General features: G+C 35.1%; 1 protein-coding gene and 1 pseudogene across 2 annotated transcripts in view; both read left to right on the forward strand.

The window, feature by feature from the left end:
* Positions 1-21,634, forward strand: part of VWC2L (von Willebrand factor C domain containing 2 like) — a 331,484-nt gene that overhangs the window by 55,535 nt on the left and 254,315 nt on the right. The window lies entirely within an intron of this gene.
* The window catches only part of LOC126012476 (aurora kinase A-like), a 65,401-nt pseudogene continuing 46,845 nt past the window's right edge, over positions 3,079-21,634 (forward strand).

Here is a 21,634-nt window from a genome sequence, read left to right on the forward strand (position 1 = left end):
ATAGAACATTTGTTTCCAGATAAGTAAAAGTGAAGTTATTTTAAAAAATAAAAAAATGAAGGAAAATAAAGAAAAAACAGTTTAAAAATAAAGGAAAAAATAAAAAGTATAGTAGCAAACACATTTGTGAAATTTATATCTCAAAAGAAGTCATTAATAAAATGGTAGAAGGCTTAGTAAACTTTTGATTTTAGCTGTTCTTTCTGTTAAATTGGGGTGTTCCTATAGAGATGACTGTAGCAAACAAATGAAGTTGTTCAGAATTTCAAAGCACTATTACTGATGCTGTGGGTTTTACGGGTATGTACTCAGCTGTCAGACCTCCTGGAAAAGGGAAAATATGGGGAAAGTGCCCACAGTCTTTCCAAAATTCATGGTGATCTCAGCCCAAAGATTGGTGTATCTGAAGTTTGGTCAGTTGGTGTCCCAATGGGAATCGAGAAGGGTAATAAGGGAGGGACATCAGGGTGATTGAGGCAGTATGTATGGACTTGGCAGGATAAGGCTTGGCCTGAGCTCTCCCAAGATGGCCAGCTTTCTGATGAGTGGACCAGTGTACCCATTATCTTTTATATCTCATTCAAGAAAAGAGTGAGTTTAGAGAGCTGGCCAGTTTGAACACCACCATCCCTATATTTGATTGATATTTTTCTTGTATAGTTTCATCTGTTCCAAAATACACATCTGTATAAATATATAAACTGTAAGATAATTGTTGCAGGTGCAATTCCCAAACATAAGAAAAGGAGAAAAATATATAGAAACAAGGTAAAAATTTGTCAAAATTTTATAGGAACCATAAAATCATAGATTCAAGAAATGCAGTGAAACACAGTAAAACTCAGCCCTGTCTACTCTTAGAAAAACATGTTATAAATAAAATAAATGTGTCTGTGTAATACTCCATAGGTATCTGTTATCTTACTATTTCTATTCTCTTTTTTGATTCTTCTGTTTTTCAGTTTCTATTTTTATTTCTTTATTTACCACTTTTTTATGTAGTCTTAATCTATTAATAACCTTGTCAATACCATACCATACTATTTGTCTATACGATGTAGTTTCAGTCTCCAGAGATCAAATTTGTTTGTTATTGTTCAAAATATATATGTATTTGCTTTAACTTTTTCTTATTGTTCAGTGTGTGTGTGTGAGCTTGAGATACTTTTGATTGTTTAATCTGGCCATAATGGCATGTTTTTCATGCTTCTTTGCCTGCCTGCTAATTTTAACTTATTATCATACATTTAAATTTATCTCTTGGTTGTGAAAATTTTGCTTTGCTAGAAATACTTTTGAGTTTTGCTTCGGGATAAATTAATTAACCTGGAAATACTGTGATCTGCCTATATTTGACTTTTAAGAATGGTGTGGCAAAAATAGAATTATTGTTGATTTAAAGAAAATTCTGATTTACAGAAAAGTAAGAAATTTTGGATATTGTAACCAATACCATATTAATCATAGTTTTCAAGTCTGACTTGTGAATACAGAATTTTCTAAGATCTACTCCTGTGTTATTTCCCAAGCTTGGGTAGTTTCTTCATATGTACTGGCTGAGCAGTAAGTACTCAATTGAATACCTATGGGAAATTGTCTACAGATTCTTGGTGTTCTATTTCTAGCTGACTTTTTCTACAGTAGTATTTTACCCAGCAAACTTTAGCTACTTCATCTTTCCAAAATCCCAGTTTATTTTTCCTCCAAGAGTCATCTGTTTTAGTAACCAGTACAACAATGAAAACTTTTAAGATAGAAACATTGGCCAATCAGTTTCCATTTATTTTTTTTATTTTTAGGGATAATTATCTTTCATTACTTATTAAATATTTTGAAAACTATTGTTTTACAATTCATATTGTGAAATTTCACAATTTGTATTGTTTATTTTAATGATTTCTAGCAAGAGTTCAAATCTGTTCAGTTAGTTACCTTGCCCATAATTGTAAAAGCACAGTTTAGTTTCACTATGAGAATCTTTCAGCTGTGACCTGGTCTCATCTATTTATACTTGTCACCACAATATTGAGAAATTAACTCATAGCTAAACAAATTAGAACACTAAAATTTATTTGCCCTCACAATAATTACCAAATGGTTGTCATGAAATATTGTGTACCTTCAATGACTTAGACATTTTTACTAGTTTATACAAATTCTAACTCATCTTCCAAAAATTTTACAAAATCTTACATTATTTTTAATCTTTTATATACATGAAAAAAATTTTGGGACAGTGGTATTGTAAGGTAGTCCCTTTTAGCTTTGAATCTTCTGTTTACTATTTGCATAATGGCACTGAATCTGTAGACATGGGTCAGGTAGGAACCGTTCAGTGCTCAGAAGTCCTACCTGTCCCCACCCCCTAGCCCAGGGTGCTTACCTCTGGGACAGGTATGGATATGTGGGGGGAAAATTTGGCTTACTCTCTTTTACCCCAAAACTGGACTGGAATTTGTGCCCCAACATTAGTACTTCCCACCATTGACATCATTCCAGGGACAGAGCCCATCCCTCTGCCTAGCATAGATCTCTTAGGCGGCACTCGTAGGTCTCGGTGAGCCATGGTGTTCCTGCCCCTACTGCTAGGGCTTGGGAGTAGCAGGTGGATTAGCAATATCAATAGACAGGTATGACAGACTCTTGCAAAAGTTAATTTCAGATGTGGAGACGGTATAATGATCTGCAGGACCAGCTCAACTCCGTGGCTGAAGTAGTATTACAAAACAGGCGAGGGTTAGATTTAATCTTGGCAGAGAAAGGAGGGCTTTGCGTGGCCTTGCAAGAAAAAATGTTGTTTTTATACTAACAAATCGGGAATAGTGCGGGACAGAATCAGACACCATCAAGAGGAGATGGCCAAAAGAAGAAAGGAGCTATTAGACAGACCCTTATGGTCTTTATGGGGTGGGATTCTCCCCTATCTAATACCCCTACTGGGGCCCCCTATCACACTGGCTTCTAGGATTAGAAGCTTTTCTACAAGAAGTGGGGATTGAAAAGGGAAATTAACCTTGGCGGATGTCCCGCCCTTAAGGAAGTTGTCAGTACCTCGGCCCCACCAATACCTATATTACCATGGCGGATGTCCCGCCCTTAAGGAAGTCGTGAGTACCTCGGCTCCACCAATACCTCGTATTACCTTGGCGGATGTCCTGCACCTAAGGAAGTCATCACTACCCCACCATAGTATATAAAGAGTATATAAAGTGTAGAAAGCCACGAGGTCCTTTGCCTCTGTTCGGTTTTGAACGCAAGGCACCCTGGCGGCCAGAGTAAAGACCCCACTTGAGCTTTTGCCTGAGTAACCATCTTTTCATTTCTCTGCGTAGGAGCAGTTTCTGGACTGCCAGACTTTTCAGTGTAAAATATTATACCAAATAAGTAGTAAATAATAAACTTAGCTTTCAAATCTAGTCTTTCAGATCTCCAAAACCATATGTTTTATAGTGCTATAAGTCTTGTTTTTTATAAAAGTAGAAACAGAATATTTAATAAATAATTTTCTAATTACACTTTCTAGCTAAAGGCATTAAAAGTATTTCTAACTTATCACCTTAAGAGATTTAACTAACTAGTAGAATTTTAAAAGATTTTTTCTATAGATCACAGGGAAATTATGAGTAAAAGTGATAAAATAAAAATATAAAATGATGAATTTTATGACTCCCAGTTTAATGTCAAATAGAGAAATTAAGGAAGTTTAAGACATACAGAATTCAAAGATGGGGAAGGAAGTTCAAGAAATGTAGAATTCAAAGACATGGGTAAGAAAATTTCATCTGACAAAATACTAAACATAGTACATGATTACTAACTTAGCAATAAACCTTATTTAGAAACTATCTTATTTTGGTGACTTATACTTCCCGACCCATATGGTAAAGATATGAGCATTGTCAAACTTAATTTGACCAACTTAATTTTATTAAAATATACTAAATATTCAAGGGTCAGAGAGATAGCACAGCAAGTAGGGTGTTTGCTTTGCATGCAGTCAACCCTTGTTATTTTCTGACATCTCATATGGTCCCCTGAGCCTACCAGGATTAATTTCTGAGTGAAGAGCTGGAAGTAATTCCTGACCACCACTGAGTGAAAAAAAGAAAAAATCTAAGGAAGTCTTGGGAAGTATTTGATATAAATTTTTAATTTTACATTTGAAGTAGATCAAAAACCAAAAATAAAAAGTGAATTAATCAAAAGAATATAATAGGGGGCCAGCGAGGTGGCGCTAGAGGTAAGGTGTCTGCCTTGCAAGCGCTAACCAAGGAAGGACCTCAGTTCGATCCCCCGGCTTCCCATATGGTCCCCCCAAGCCAGGGGCAATTTCTGAGTGCTTAGCCAGGAGTAACCCCTGAGCATCAAACGGGTGTAATTCAAAAAAACAAAACAAAAAGATATATATAATAGAATGAACCAGAGGTAGAACTCAGCTCTGTCTACTCTTAGAAAAATATGTTATAAATAAAATAAATGTGTGTCTGTGTAATACTCCATAGCTATTTGTTTTCTTTTCCTTTAATTGAAACACTTGTACATTTTTATGGCAAGTATTTTATAGAATTTATTTTGTTTTATATGGTACTTGGTGTTGAGTGTCAATCAAATTATTCTTAAGGTTATTTTTGATTTTTAAGTACTGTGTACCTACAAATAAAAATATATAGCTAGAATGTTAATGCCATTAGAGACTAGGGTGCCTCACCATGCATAAACTTAAGGGGAACTCAGCCCACCAAATGTATCTCCAGATTTCCCTGGTGTGGAGAGCTGAAATAACTCCCATGGGGTTCCTCAAAAGGCCTACCATGGACGCTTCTTCCCCTGCATAGATAGTTGAGGAATTCCCGAAGAGGTATTTTTAAAATTCATGTTATAGTATCGACATTACATTTTCCATCATGTTTGGCTATCTCTCCCTTGTACAATCTCAGGCAAAATTATGGCCTCAACAAATAATTTGACTCAGAATTTCAGCACCAAAGATTACTAAGAGAACCCCTTTTCTGGATAATATTTAGCACCAAAATCAAAGAAAATATTCTTCTTTTTTTCAAATATGTCCTTGTAACCTCAGTCACTGGTAATCAAGGGCATAGTTAGAATGCAGATCTTGGACTATTGATTCTTACCAGAAAACAGGAACTTCACCTTAGTGGATTTAGTTCTTTCCTTTCCTTTCCTTTCCTTTCCCTCTAAAACAATAGAGCCATCTCAGTGAAGATCATGTCCTAGATTTTTTTTTTCTCCTTCTTAATATGCCTTATTTTGCATTTGAAGTTAGCTTGCAAAGAGCTGCCTTGAGTTGTGACCTTCTCCTTTGTAACTCAGAATTCTTAGGGCTCACATCTATAGCTTAAGTCTACTGTTAAACATTGTTTTGTGATTTCAAACATTCTTCTCAATACCTATGACTGGCTTCATTTCTAAAGCCCTTCTGCTTAAAAATTAAACTTGTTGCACTCCTACCAAAAAATGTGTTGACCCCACATACTTGTGATTTCATTATTTCATATTTCACATTCTGCCTGGCGACTCATGTTACCTGTTTTCCTCTCATGAAGGATTTTTTTTCCTCATTAAATTTGCTGATTCAAGATACCTGCAGCACAAGGCTATCTGGCATGCTAATATGTCCCCCAAGACCAAATTTGGAGGAAGAATAAAAAATTCTAAATTTATTATATGAATACTTTTGGAAAAAATTTCCATTTTTAGACAATTGTTTAGCCATTCATATCTTTCCAAGTGATTGCATTTGTCATTATAAAGATGAATATATTCTACAGCAAAAGAAAGTTAAAATATTGACTCTTGCATCTAATGCAGTTTTATAAAAATTAATTGCCTTACTTCACTTAGTCAAAAGACTTATTAAGTACCCATTCTCTGCACAGTGTTGGGCTGCTTGCTAGAAATACAATAATAACTAAGATGTCTCCCTTTTTTTTTTCAATATGGATTTGGCTATCCTTGGTCTTTTATGGTTTTTCACAAACTCTATAATTTATTGTTCTAAGTCCTTGAAGATTGTTCTTTGAATTTGGATAGGGATTGCATTGCATCTTCATAATAGTTTAGGTAAGATGGTAATTTTGATAATATTGATTCTTCCAATCAATGAGCAGGCAATATTTTTCCATTTTCTTAGGTTTTCTTCAATTTTTTTCTTAAGTGTTTTGAACATTTTGTGGTATATGTTTCTTCCCTTTTAGTGTTCATTTCTAAGTAATTGATAGTTTTGAACACTATTTAAGACAGGATAGGTTTTTTGATCTCTTTATCCTCTGAGTCATTATTTGTACAAAACAATGCAACTATCTTTTGTGTATTGATTTTGGAGCTGGCCACTTTGGAGCTGCATTGGTTTATTGTTTATTTTTATTATTGTGAAGAGCACACAGACATTCAGGGTCCACACAGCACTAGGAATTAAACCCAGGGCCCAATACATGCAATACATATATTATTCCACAAAAACTACATCTCTACCCCAGCCATCATCATTTTTTAATATTAAGCTTTTTATTTCAGTATATCAAACCACTTATAGGTATTATACTTTGAAATAATATTTTTTTTGTTTTTGGGTCACACCCTGCTGCACTCAGGGGTTACTCCTGGCTCTTTTTCAGAAATCACTCCTGAAAGGCTCAGGGGACCATATGGAATGCCAGGATTTGAACCACCATTCATCCTGGATTGGCTGCATGCAAGGCAAATGCATACCGCTGTGCTATCTCTCCGGCCCTGAAATATTTTTTCAAATGTCTCTGAACTATTCTATGCAAAGAACTTAATCAAACCTATCATGACCCAATAGTCAAAAGTTAGTAAGAAAAATATCAAATAAAAACTCTTGATTAGTGCTAAGGTCATTTGAAATTAGGTAATTGCTTACAATTAATAAAAATGAAGTCCATTTTAGTTATGCCCTAATTAATCAATATAAGAACAAAGTGACATTGATGGTGATTAATGCATTTCTTTTTGTACCAAGAGCTATACTTGACATTGTCTATGATTTCTTTCATACAAAAATGTAGTTATGCTGTCACAGATTAACCTCTAATTCTCAGTGGGTTTGTATATATAGCAGTTTATTATTGTTCATGGAAAGGAATATAACAATCAGGTATTCTTAACTTTCCAGTCTGCTGATATTCAAGAAATCATGTTCCTCTTGTATGTGGGTTTTAAGACTCGTTGGTCAGTTAACAAAGAAGTTGAAAGCCTTGAAGACCATTGGTGGGAGACTTATAAGAGACAATTCTTTTTTTTGGGGGGGTGGTTATACCCTGCAGCGCTCAGAGGTTACTCCTGGCTCTATGCTCAGAAATCACTCCTGGCAGGCTCCAGGGACCATATGGGATGCCAGGTCTCAAACCACCATCCTTCTGCATGCAAGGCATGCCCCATAAGGGACAATTCTTTGAGTGAAATGTTTTACTTCTCACAATCACATAGTTTATAAAGTTGTAAAAGGCAGTTGAATTAAAATATTCAACAAGGTATGTCTAATAATTCCCCAAAGAAAACTCATTTATTTAAGTGATAGAAATGCAGATAGGTTTTGTTGTTGTTATTGTTGTTGTTTTTAAACACTGTTGTTGTTGTTTTATTGTTGTTCACCTGGTGATGTTGAAGTGAGGGCTTATATGTGGTTCCAGGGAATGACTCAGAGCGTAAGCTTGACATATACTCTACATTTTATCTGTCTCTCCAGCCCCTCAGACATATTTTACCTTCTATAGCAAGCTTTGTGTTTCCAGGCACATTTTTTTAAATAAAAATTATTCTCTAATCGGCAATTTAATAGTTTAGAAAGTAAATTATTGCTCAGATTTTATTTATTGCCTGGATAATTTATTAGTATTACAATGAAACACTCTTTGAAAAAATGTTACATTATTAAGTCATCCCTTCATTGAATATTCATGTAGAAATGTATACTGAGATATATCTAGTTTATGGCATTATCTGATGAGCTGATATTACAAAGAAAAATACAGCTTTTATACTTTGTATCAGAAAAATTGGTCCACTGCAATATCTTTTCTATAACCTTTGGGAAATGTAATCAAGGTCAGAGGGGTATATATATCTTTGGAGAAAAATAAGCTATCATCTTGATCTGATTCAGGTTTATTTAGAGACACTGATCAATAAGAAATAGCACCTCTGATTATTTGATACTGTAATAATAGAATAAAACCATCAAAGACACTTTGCAAAGATGTCACACAAATACAAAATTTTTATCCATGAGGAGTCTTGTGGGTATTGATTTAACAGACTGCTAAAACAGTTTTCATTAATACCCTTACTTTATTGCCATCAACATCACAACACTGGAAGAAAATACTGGGAAGAAAATATTGTAGGATTTTCATAGAAGGCAGTTGACTTTTTCCTTTTTTTTTTTTTTTTTTTTTTGGTTTTTGGGTCACACCCAATGGTGCTCAGGGGTTACACCTGGCTGTCTGCTCAGAAATAGTTCCTGGCAGGCACGGGAGACCATATGGGACACCGGGATTCAAACCAACCACCTTTGGTCCTGGATCGTTCGCTTGCAAGGCAAACGCCGCTGTGTTATCTCTGATTTTTTCCTACCTTTATAAGAGAAGAGACTCTGGTACATAAAAGCTGATCAAAAGTTACCTAAAAGGAGGGTGACAACATGACATAAAGATGTAGCATATGAAGACTATGCTCTAGTTCCAATAGCCATGTGACCTTTATGGGATTATTTCCTTTGAAAGGACTTTTTTGATTTAAAAAATGTTCAGACCTGCCCTGCCTATCTTCTTGCCTTATTGCAGGAGCTGAACACATGTTTAAAAAACTTACTTTGTCAAATTGGAGTTAGATGAAGGCAAAAATGAACATTTTCAGAAAATAAAAATTTTAGGGGAAAAATCATCTTGATTGTACTTAAGTAAGCCATTCACTTTGCTCTTTGATCTTTGTTTTTTAAAACCATTACTTTTATTTTATGGTGGTAGAGTCATTTTGAGATGAGCTGGTGGTAATATGGATTCTCTAATGCTACTTGTATGACCTTGAACTGTCTTTGTAACCTCCCAGTGAAGTGGAGAAAAATGACATGGTGTTCATAAAGTAGTGAAGAGAGTTTAATGAGATAACATGTAAAATTTTTCCTAATTCCTGATAAATAATACCAGAAATTCATTATGTCTCTATCAGGAAGATCCTAAGTTATTATCTATTTAAGATTTGTTTATGCCAGCTATCCATCCTGCTTTGTCAATGTCACAAAAACTCAAGGTCACAGTGTAAAGCAGGACAAAATTTTTAGAGAATTGTGAAAAATGAAAGTATACAGGAGAAATGGACATTTAATTTGGAGAAATCATTTTCTTTAGCAAACCCTGAATTGAAGCAACTAGCTTCTAACTGTAAGTGGGGCCTAAGCCCTTTTGAAAGTTCAGAATGCAGGTGTAAAAAGTCTTCTACAGCTATTAGTTATAGATTTCTTTCTATCCAAAAATTCTATTAGTTGCATATCAATAAATCATTAAGAGGAAAACATTAAAAGCCAGATAGTACAAGGCTTATGCACTTGACTTATATGCCTCGGACCCTAGTTGGACTCTTTAGTAGCACAGATTATCCTCCAAAAAAAAGCAGGAGTGACCCTTGAGCACAAGACCAGGAATAAGCCTAAATATTGCTAGGCATGTCCCCAAAATTAAACAAATAAAAAAGGCATCTGAACTAGGGTGTGGCTCAGATTTAGGGCACTTGATTCCCAGCATGAAAAACAGAAACCAGACAAAAAAATAAACAAAGACAAAACAGATCAAAATTTTCTTTATGAAGCTATTTATTTGTGGTATTTTCTGCCCAAATGAAGCAAAATGAGTGAAGTAAAAGCCTAGAGGAGTGGAGCAAGTAACTTAAAAAGATGAAGTAAGGTTTGTATTATCTCAAAATGCCTTATCTTTACATACATATTAAAAACAAAGAGATATTCTTTCTTTTAAAGAGATATGTAGTTGGGCTAGAGAGATAACAGCAGGAAAGGCTGGGCCTATGACACAGCTGAGTCAGATTCCATCTTGGTACTGTACAAGCACAGCCAGAAGTGATCCCACAGCTGAGAAATAGGAATAAACCCTGAACAGAACTGCAAGGTCCCTAAAACAAACAAATTAAAAAGATGTTATCTATTTAGATAGTTTCAAAATCAGCAAATGTCTTGGACTTTTATGTTTTCTGCTTAAATAAAGAACCTGAAAATATACCTATACTGTAAGAAAATCAATGAGAACCCTAATAAGGGGATTCATTTCAATGTTGGAAAGATAATAAAGAATGGTGAAGAATGAAACAAATGGGGAAACAAAACCACTTTTTATGTAAAATTGAGGCATTATTCTGCTTGACCAATCACTTCCAGATTGAGAAGCTAGTATTTAGTTTAGAATTTTTGAATAAAAGCCAGAAATCTGACATTTTAAGTGAAATATTTCAATTTTGCAGTGGCTCAAAGTATCTTAAAACCATAATACAGGTCAACAGCAACAAAAAAATATGCAGGCTAACTGTGACTTTCTGATTACTAACAATGACTTAGAGCTCCTGCTGCAAAAAAGTAATTACAAGTAAGACTAAGGATGAATTTCAAGTCCTACTGGAAAATTTGGTAAATCCAGAAAGTTAAACCTGGGTCCTACGATTCCTACTCCAAAAATGTCCAAAAATGTCAATTTGTCTTCTCACATCTAAACCAATTGCAGTATTGTTGAAAATAACATGCATGAAAATAGAACAAATGGTTAAATAAATATATATATATGTGTGAGTGTATATATATACTTATTATTTCTCCCTCTTTATGTTCTCAAGAGATTTATCTATTTTCTCATGTATTATCCAGCTCATGAGACGACCTCCTTACTCCTATCTTAGTGTGATAATAATGTTCACACTCACAAAAAACAATCTTCTACTTTGGTAGATTTAAGGAGACATACTGCAGCTAAATGGGAAAAATTGACTACTAGAAGTACAAGTTGAATCATTTAAAATGATGTATTCATTGATACAAATTGAATACAAAATTAAGCATATTACAGCTGCATGCTTGCATAGCTTTTAATATCTAGTATGAAACTTACCAATAACTGACAAAGAGTAGTTGCCATACTATCTAGCAATTGGGTAAAAGGACTCATTTGGTTAGAAATCATCAAATATAATGAAAAGAATATTTTGAACACAAGACATCTAAATTTTCTTGTCTCATGTACTACCTGTGGTTAGTTGGTGAGATAGTACAATGAAACCCCAAAGTTATATGACAGCAGGTACTGAAAAGCAAATTATTAGTAGTGAAGAAACAGTGGTTAAAACCTGAAGCTGGTCTCATTACATCCATAATTATACTTATGCAGCATATTTGAAAGAGAAACTGCATTTACTCTGCCTTACTCATACTGGCTTATTCACTCTCTTTTATTTTGAGCTATTGAAGTATTTTTTATATTTCATCTACTAATTTATAGTGTAAAAACTTCATAATAAGAGCAGGACTTCAAACATTTGTTTTGTCAATTGCTTATGCATCTGGAACCAAGTTGTTCTGTTCCCATCCAAGCATATTGATTAAGAACTCTTTACAAATCTAATTCTCTTTATAACTCTATACTCAGAGAAACTAGCTTTTATGCCATGTTAAAAATCAAAAGTTTTTAAGAGGAAAAAAAATAGTTTAAAAAAGGTTAGTGTTCATTTACCTTTTAATGTTTTTTTTTTCTGTTTGTTTTTAGGTTTTTTTTTTTGTGGGGGGGTCACACCCGGCAACTCTCAGGCTTTACTCCTGGCTCTATGCTCAGAAATTGTTCCTGGCAGGCTCAGGGGACCATATGGGATGCTGGGATTCAAACCACCATCCTTCTGCATGCAAGGCAAATGATCTACCTCCATGCTATCTTTCCAGCCCTCATTTATCTTTTATCTAAAGGCATATCAAACCTTCAGCTGAGATCACTTTCTCAAGAAAATTAAGTACACATATAAAAGGGAGAGCTCTGAATTAATCAGAAAACAAATGTCATCTAATTAATACTCAACTTATATTGTGACTGTGAACAAAATCCTTACTGGCTTAGATCAATGTTTGGCATCTTACCAAATAGTAGAAGGATCCAGGTTGTTCTCTCAACCAATCACAGTCTAGGAATTTATTGTAGTGCTTTTACTGATGTCACTGGCCAGTTTAGAAAACAAAAAAAATGTAGAGGTCATGCTTGGTTCAACTCTTATAGAGACTTATTTTCTCTGACATAGATTATTGGTAGGACTTTTGCAATATATAGAAAAGTAGCCTTTGCTCTCATAACATCATCCTTGGAAAAGGGCCTGACTGCTATAGAGTTTAGTGTCTATTTCTAAACCTTAGAAAACTCACTCTGATTCTGTTCCTAAAACCATAGTGAAATCAATAACTAGTGCGGATAAAATACTCTGTATTATGAATGGAATTATTTAATGTCCACTGCTTTTGATGTAGCTATGATTATAATAATAATTCTCATTTTCAGCTAAAGATACAAAGACATAAGATTTGTCATGCCAAAGAATCACATAACAAGTAAATATTGTGGCAGGATTTTAACCTATATAAGCCAAGTCTTCACATGTTAGATTAAATGTATAATAAATTGATTCAGTGAGTACATACATTCTTAGGAAATAGTATTGTAATACTAAAGTTACTGTGTAGGCAATTTCTAAACTGTGATGTTTTTAGTTTTTTTGTCCTCTTGAATAGATTATATTTATTTTAATATCAAATTGAAATATATTACCAGCTGTAAATTGACATGAGCTATACTTTTCAACTGTGAAATTTCAAGTGTGAGTATATTAAGTGTGAAAACACATATAAGTACAAAGATAAAAAACAATTTTTCAGGACTGGTTGGTTCATCTTGCTTCACTAAAATAAAAGTTTATTTCTGTTTATTAGTAATAAAAATAGCAATTTACATTTTGAGTCTATGAATTTGAATCTTTTAGATACCTCATGAAGGGAAATCTTGCAGAATTTACATTACTTATTTTCTATAGCATAATGCATTCAAAATTTATTCCTGTTATTTGATTATATTAAGATAACCCTGTGATTCTATCTTTTATTTTTATAATATGGTATATCCATTCATTGGTTTTCAGTTTGTAACATCATTGCATAAAAAAGGGATGAAACTTATTAGCGCTTGATTTCTCTTACGTAATTTGTGAGTAATTGGTAGTATAGGGCTTTTGTGTCTCAATGAATAAGTGATGGTTCTCAGATTTTTCCCTTACTATTTCTTTATCTGGCTTGTCTATCAAAGTATCACAACATGAATTTGTCTTCTCTTCTATTATTTGAGTAAATTTAAACAGTATTGTTTATTCTTGCATATTTAGTAGAATTTTCTAGTGAAGTCACCTGTTCTGTGATTTTCTTTGCTAGAAAAATTTAAAAAAAAAAAACTGCTTTCATAGTTATCAAAACAGCATGGTATTGGAATAAGGACAGACCCTCAGACCAGTGGAATAGACTTGAATACTCAGAAAATGTTCCCCAGACATACAACCACCTAATTTTCGATAAAGGAGCAGGAAACCCTAAATGGAGCAGGGAAAGCCTCTTCAACAAGTGGTGTTGGCACAATTGGATAGCCGCTTGCAAAAAATTGAACGTAGACCCCCAGCTATCATCATGCACGAAGGTGAAATCCAAATGGATTAAAGACCTCGATATCAGCCCCAAAATCATAAGATATATAGAACAGCACATAGGCAAGACACTCCAGGACATTACAGGCATCTTCAAGGAGGAAACTGCACTCTCCAAGCAAGTGAAAGCAGAGATTAACAGATGGGAATATATTAAGCTGAGAAGTTTCTGCACCTCAAAGGAAATAGTGCCCAGGATACAAGAGCCACCCACTGAGTGGGAGAAACTATTCACCCAATACCCATCAGATAAGGGGCTAATCTCCAAAATATACAAGGCACTGACAGAACTTTACAAGAAAAAAACATCTAATCCCATCAAAAAATGGGGAGAAGAAATGAACAGACACTTTGACAAAGAAGAAATACAAATGGCCAAAAGACACATGATAAAATGCTCCACATCACTAATCATCAGGGAGATGCAAATCAAAACAACGATGAGATACCACCTCACACCACAGAGAATGGCACACATCACAAAGAATGAGAACAAACAGTGTTGGCGGGGATGTGGAGAGAAAGGAACTCTTATCCACTGCTGGTGGGAATGCCGTCTAGTTCAACCTTTATGGAAAGCGATATGGAGATTCCTTCAAAAACTGGAAATCGAGCTCCCATATGATCCAGCTATACCACTCCTAGGAATATACCCTAGGAACACAAAAATACAGTACAAAAACCCCTTCCTTACACCTATATTCATTGCAGCACTATTTACCATAGCAAGACTCTGGAAACAACCAAGATGCCCTTCAACAGATGAATGGCTAAAGAAACTGTGGTACATATACACAATGGAATATTATGCAGCTGTCAGGAGAGATGAAGTCATGAAATTTTCCTATACATGGATGTATACGGAATCTATTATGCTGAGTGAAATAAGTCAGAGAGAGAGAGAAAAACGCAGAATGGTCTCACTCATCTATGGGTTTTAAGAGAAATGAAAGACATTCTTGCAATAATAATTTCCAGACACAAAAGTGAAAAGAGCTGGATGTTCCAGCTCACCATAGGAAGCTCACCACAAAGAGTGATGAGTTTAGTTAGAGAAATAACTACATTTTGAATTTTCCTTATAATGAGAATGTATGAGGGAAATGGAGAGCCTGTTTAGAGTACAGGCGGGGGTTGGGTGGGTAGGAGGGAGACTTGGACATTGGTGATGGGAATGTTGCACTGGTGATGGGTGGTGTTCTTTACATGACTGAAACCCAAAAACAATCATGTATGTAATCAAGGTGTTTAAATAAAAAAATAAAAATTAAAAAAAAAACTGCTTTCAATTTTTATTTTTTAAGATAAAGTTTATGTGTGTACATTTTTGATTGCTCAACATGAACATTTTATGAACAGATGCTCTTTTGATCAAATGATTGTTTTTGAATTGGTGACATAGTTTGTATTTGTTAGACTAATGCTATGTGATTTCTGCCATGATTATCTCCCCCAGTCATTACCAATTTCTGTTTCCACAAGGCCTTTTCACTCTCCAGATAAGATTCTTAGGCAGAACCCATGACAACCTCATAAGATTACTTTTACTTTTCCGTGAAGATACTGGCTTTGCAGTGGGAAATATTCCAACTCCACCTGCTGTGACAAATCTCTGAACAATTTTCTTTTGGATCTGCCACAAATTAGTCACTCATTTTCTAACTTTGTTTCCAGTTCCTATTCCCTAGAACACCCTAATTTACTCACTTGTAATTCAGACATCAATTTTCAGTAGCTCCCATGTGCAGGAATTCTATGTCAAAGTTCTCAAATAGGCCCTTTTATCAGGCTTGGGTGAAGAACACTCACTACCTTTCCCTAGAGTAGGTTATGAGGACTCAGAAGAGTCCATTCAGAAATGTCTCCTCTCCACTCTGCTCCATTTTCTAAAACATAAAATTCTTAATTTGTAAAGGAGTCAAATAATTGTGGAGCAGGTTACAACCTCTGTAAATGCTGCACATGAATGAAGTCATTTCAACCTTACCTTGCTATCACGATATCACAGTATTCGACACTAATGCAAACTTCCCATTCTAATGGAATTTACGAATATATTCTGAGTACACTGAAATGTTATACTTTATCTTTTTCCAGAAAGATTTTCTTTCTTGTTACATTGTGTTTTCATCATCACTGCATAACATGCCTCTTTATTTTCCATATTTATTTTCCATATTTATTTCCATATTTTCCATATTCCTAATTTACCCAATTGTGCTTCTGGATTATAAAACTTTGAATTTGTATTTATTTTGTCACACTCCAAGAAGAATCAATAAAAATACAAAACCTCTTAAAAGTGATACTTTTGCAGGGAATGGACTCTTTTCAATTTTATTTTATATTCTGGAAGTAAGGCAAACAGTGAGAAAATTAAAATCAGTTAAATTTTATTAGCTTCTATGTTCCAGTATTTTTTAAAATAATGACCAGCTCTTACATCTCTATGTTAATTAAAGAGATAAATGACTTGAATTAACAAAGCTAGAAAAATCCTAAGTCATTGATTTTGGGTGCTGTTTTAAAGTAATGGTTGATTAAGTATAAGGAAGAAGATAATTAAGTCCCTATCCCTATATAATATCAAAAGAGGAATAAACTACTACTTGCTGATAAATCTGTAAATTATGAATGAATCAGTTTAGAAAAGTATTTTTCTTTTATATTTAAAGGTCTCAGATACAATCAACCCAGAGGTATTCTAGCATTTCAGATGCAATCAAAAAATCTATTCTATTCCTTATTCTGGTTTGTTGGTTTACTGTACCTTATGCCAATCTTGTACTGTTTCAAGATATAAGATTATTTTTTGGGCATCTATCATTATATCTTCATTAAGTGATTAAATATAAAATGACAAAATTAACACTATTTTGTTTTAAGTTACACTTAACCCTTTAACTTATAATAGAGTCCCATGACCATATTAAGTAGAATGGGAGCAGAAAAAGTTAGTTTTTTTTTGGGAAGTCCATGTACCCAGCAAAATAAACAACAATTTTATTTCTGATCCAAAAAATGAAGGAGAATGGGTCTTATTTAATTTTTTTGTAGAGGGGGTCACTCCCTGGCAAGGCTCAGTGGTTACCCTTTGCTGAGAAATTACTCCTGGCAGGCTTGGCAGATCATAAAGGATGCCAGGGATTGAACCCAGTGAGCCACGTGCAAGGCGAATGCTCTATCTGCTGTGCTATTGTTCCAGTCCCAGAAAGAATGTTTTTTTAAAAGTCTTAAAACTTAATGCAAAGGACTCAGAGAAGTGAGAAAAATTGTCTCAGGACAGAGAGACATGCAAATTCCTGAGGAAAAAAGGAGCTTAGAAAACCTTGATAGGGATCAATGGAGAACCCTAGTGTGCTCCCCCTTGCACATCCCTTTTCGGTGGGAATCTTTCAGACATCTACTAAACAAGGTCAGATTTTTTTTCTGCTTCTGGATCACATATTTTCAACACTTTCACTCTCATGGGAGGACATTCTGGCTAACGTTCTGAAATATAAGTTGAAGTAGGGTAAAGGCTCATCTGAAAACCAGCCTTAGAACCTCAGATTTGTGAACAATGTTAATTTTAGAACTTTGCACTATTTGAGCTCATGGTTGAATAATGCCTTGCAAGTAAACTCAGAGGAACTTACTGTTTGGCCATTTCCCAGAGAGCCATAAGAAATGAAAAGTGCTGGCTCTTTTAAGTCACTAAACTTTGGGTGGTTTGTTACACAGTGTTAGATAATTAGTAGTAGCATGCTTGAAAAATAATCACAAATAATTAAAATTGGACAAAGATATTCTCACTTTGGGGGAGTGAAATGAGGAGAAGAAATGCCTGATGATGCTCTGGGATTACTCTTGGTTCTTTGCTCAGGATTTACTCCTGAGCAGGATTCAGGGGACCAAATGGGGTGGGTGTTAGGAATCAAACCCAAGTCAACTGTGCAAAAGAAATGACCTATTCTTGCTGTACTATCTCTCTCGCCTTGATAAGCTGGCTTTGTTGTTTTTTGGGGGGCGTCACACCCGATGGTGCTCAGGGGTTACTCCTGGCTCTGGGCTCAGAAATCGCCTGTGGCAGGCACAGGGGACCATATGGGATGTCGGGATTTGAACCACCGTTGGTCCTGTGTTGGTCACGTGCAAGGCAAACACCTTACCGCTATGCTATCGCTCCGGCCCTATAAGCTGGCTTTTAATTATTTAAATATCTATTACAGGGGCCGGGCGGTGGCGCTGGAGGTAAGGTGCCTGCCTTACCTGCGCTAGCCTAGGAGACGGACCGCGGTTCGATCCCCCGGCGTCCCATATGGTCCCCCAAGCCAGGAGCGACTTCTGAGCGCATAGCCAGGAGTAACCCCTGAGCGTTCCCGGGTGTGGCCCAAAAACAAAAAAAAAAAAAAATATCTATTACAAAATTGAAAATATTGACTAAAATTCCAATTTTAAAATAAAGAACATTAGTACTATCAAGTCTCAAGAGGCATCACTAATGCCTTATTAGATTCTTGAAACTAAAAGCAATAGAAAGCCTAATTAGTATATTTGTCTAAGGCACCTTTTTCTAGATACTGTAACTTAGTATACTTTTAAAAATTATTTTTCACAAAAAGATGAATAGATATTTATTACAAGAAAAATGAATCAATAAATGTGTGGAGGAGAAGGCAAACTAGAGCTTAATATTTACCAAAGGAGGCAATAGCACCAAATAGGGTAGTGCTATCGAGGTCGCTGTTGAGGGATACTTTTTGCTTATTCCTTTAAAGAAGGTAGATTTTTGGATGAGTATTGACAATTTTTTGAAAAGGTAATTTTAAGACCCTCTCTTATACAGCTCAAAGCAAACAAACTTCATTTATAGAACATATTCCAATGGAGGAGGATAGTAAGGTTCTAATAAATATATAGAACACTTATAATTAAGCATTTAAAAAGCTACAAAGACTTACCAAACATGGCAGGATAACCAATACAAAAGGTCAAGGTGGGTCCAAAACAAAACAAACTAACAAAATATCTATATATCTATTCATGCTTTTTTTGTTGTTTTGTTTTGTTTTGGTTTAGGGTCACACCCGGCAGCACTCAGGGGTTACTCCTGGCTCTACACTCAGAAATCGCTCCTGGCAGGCTCAGGGGACCATGTCGGGTTCGAGCCACTGTCCTTCATCTATTCATTCTTAACCATAAAAAATGTGGATTATCCTTAGTCCTTCATCCTGCCATAAGTTATATTTGAAAATTTACATTAAAGAATTTTTTAAATTTTGATAATGCTAAAAACTGGCTACAAACATCTATAAGTCTCCTAAAATATACTGTTTAATTTCCCTTTTCTATAATCTTATTGAGAACATGAGCCAGCTCATTCTCACTGGCCTCACAGGAATTTGAAGGAAATTTTCTTTCTGTTTGTCTTATACATTTCCTTTAGAAAAGAAGATAACTGAATTTATATGTTGTTCCCAGCTGATGAAAAATGGAATATAATTAAAATGTTTATTCAACATCCATTTTACTCTACCTGATGCTCTACCCTCCCCCCTTTTTGTCCTATTTCTCTCACAAAACTATTGTGTGGAATTCTGAGTATTTTCTTATTTCAGGAGCATGCATGGGCACATAAAAAGTGAGTGTCCAGCCTCCAACGCACTCCTGACAGCAAAATATTTATCCTTCTTCTTTCTCTCTTCTGATTCTAGTCAGCAATATATAAGCAATGAGCATAAAATCAGTTGCTCTCTCATTGTCACTCTTTCTCTGTCCCTGTCTCTCCGACACTCTCTCCCCTGTGTTTGTCTTCCTATCTGTTTCTTTATTTCCTTTTTTCTCTCTCAGCTTCTACATTTTAAGAATGAGGAAGGTGAAGTTCTATACCATTGCTGATATATCAAGTAAACAAAACATGCTTAAGAGCTCTCATTTAAAATGGTACTTCTTGTCCCAAAGCCTGAGATTTCAACCCTGTGTTACTCCTATGTGACTATAGATTAAACACAAACTAAGAGTCACCAGCTATTGCTACAATGAACCAAATCAAAACAGAGCATAAAGGTGAATTTAGATTCTGTTAAACCATGATATGGTCATCTAAATTAATCTACTCAACTAGTTTTTATTTATGGGAGACTTCAATGAGTATGGCAAAAATCATAACATTTTATCTGGAAAAAACAATAATAAATATTTTTGGATATTGCCATGAGCCAGTCCTTTCTTTAGGAATTTACTGATCCAAATATCAGTTGTATCTCTTACCCTGGCAATCAGTTTTTATCAGTACTTAATTTCAAGGCCCACAACATCTAGAAAGTAATTCCTCCACAGTCATTTCTGTTTGATATAAATTCAAGCAGCAATACATTTACATTCCATTTAAACAGATCACTGCTTCCCGTGATGAGATTTAAGGCGACTTCCAGCTAATTGGAACGAAAACAACAGTAAGCATGTTTGTCAGATGTGTGTGGGAGAACCCTTCAGTTTATAGATTAGAAAGCTCACTTCCTGTTTGTATATAGGGCTCTAAACCCAGTAACAGGTCAATACCCTTTGGACTTGATCTGGAGAAAAGGATGCTCAAAATAGTCAAGCAGTAGAGATCCTATCAGTTTCTCTGGCTGTCACAAGTAAGGAACTCAACCACAAAGCTTCATTTTCTTACAATTCTGGGACTGGACATCTACAGTCAAAAAGTTAGCAGGGCCCTTATCCCTCCAAAAGCTCTCAGAACCATTCTTCCTTCCTCCTGGCTTATATCTGTTAATGACAGTTCTTGGTATTGTTTTGTAGAGATTTCTCTTCATTCTAGGAGCTTCTACAGGCTTATTTCATATGTGTTCTGCATCTTTTTTCTTCTCATCTAAGAACTCTAGTCAATGGATCAGAGCCCACCCTAATCCAATTTGATCTCCTTTTAGCAAATTGGATCAACAAAGGCCTTGTTTCATGTTAGGCATAAAAGAGGGGATGTACTCTCAGTTCAGTACGGGGATGCTAAGTAAAAGATCCAGGTGATCCCTATCCTTCCCAGAGCATTGCCACTTGCTAATTGGTGACATTGTGTGACACTTAGTTTGCCACCACAGTTTCCAGCATTTTGTCTAAAATGAAGGGCTTTGAACTTCCCTGAGAGCTCTTCAGACTCCAGCCATTTGCAAGTCTCTGGTGTGCTCAATTTCAGCTGCCCCAATTTCCCCTTATGAACAATAGCTTGCATTTACCCGCCAGCTGGCCAGCCAGGGGAGATCAGTGCTTATGAAGAGAACAATCATAACTGGTCTCCTGTTAGGCAGCTTTGTCAAAAGGAACATGTTTCTACTTAACATGAACTCTATCTGAAGTTGAAAAATTGGGTAAAACTTGATGGAGATTTTACAGTTCAAAGATGTTTATTTCTAGCATGCTTATGTTGACATGTTTGTAAAAGTTTTCCTAAGACATGGCCAAAAAGTAAAACAAAATTATGACATTGGTGTATAAAGTTACAGGTTCACAGGAAATTTTGGTGTTGTGACAATGTTCACTTCAAACTCTGGATAATGAACCTTTAGGCTACAGCTTTTGCTGGATGATCTATTTTTTATAAAGAGAATTATGAAAGTAATTAAGGGTATATTTAAAGCTGAGATATTTCTTCCCTTTCAAATTCCATTCCATGTTCAAACTCATTTAGAAATGTGTGTAACTCAGTTTATATTTTAACACAATTTGGAGAGAAAATAGTGCACAGAGACAAATTTTAATTTGATAGCTATCTCTATTATTCATAAGGGTGTGATTTTAGGTGAGTTATCTAATATTCCTAGTTCATTTTCCTTGTCTAAAAGATAAGATTAATAAATACTTTCAGTACCCAGTAATTGGGTAGCCATACAAATAA

The sequence above is a fragment of the Suncus etruscus genome, chromosome 1 (assembly GCF_024139225.1).
Source record: "Suncus etruscus isolate mSunEtr1 chromosome 1, mSunEtr1.pri.cur, whole genome shotgun sequence".
NCBI lineage: Eukaryota > Metazoa > Chordata > Mammalia > Eulipotyphla > Soricidae > Suncus > Suncus etruscus.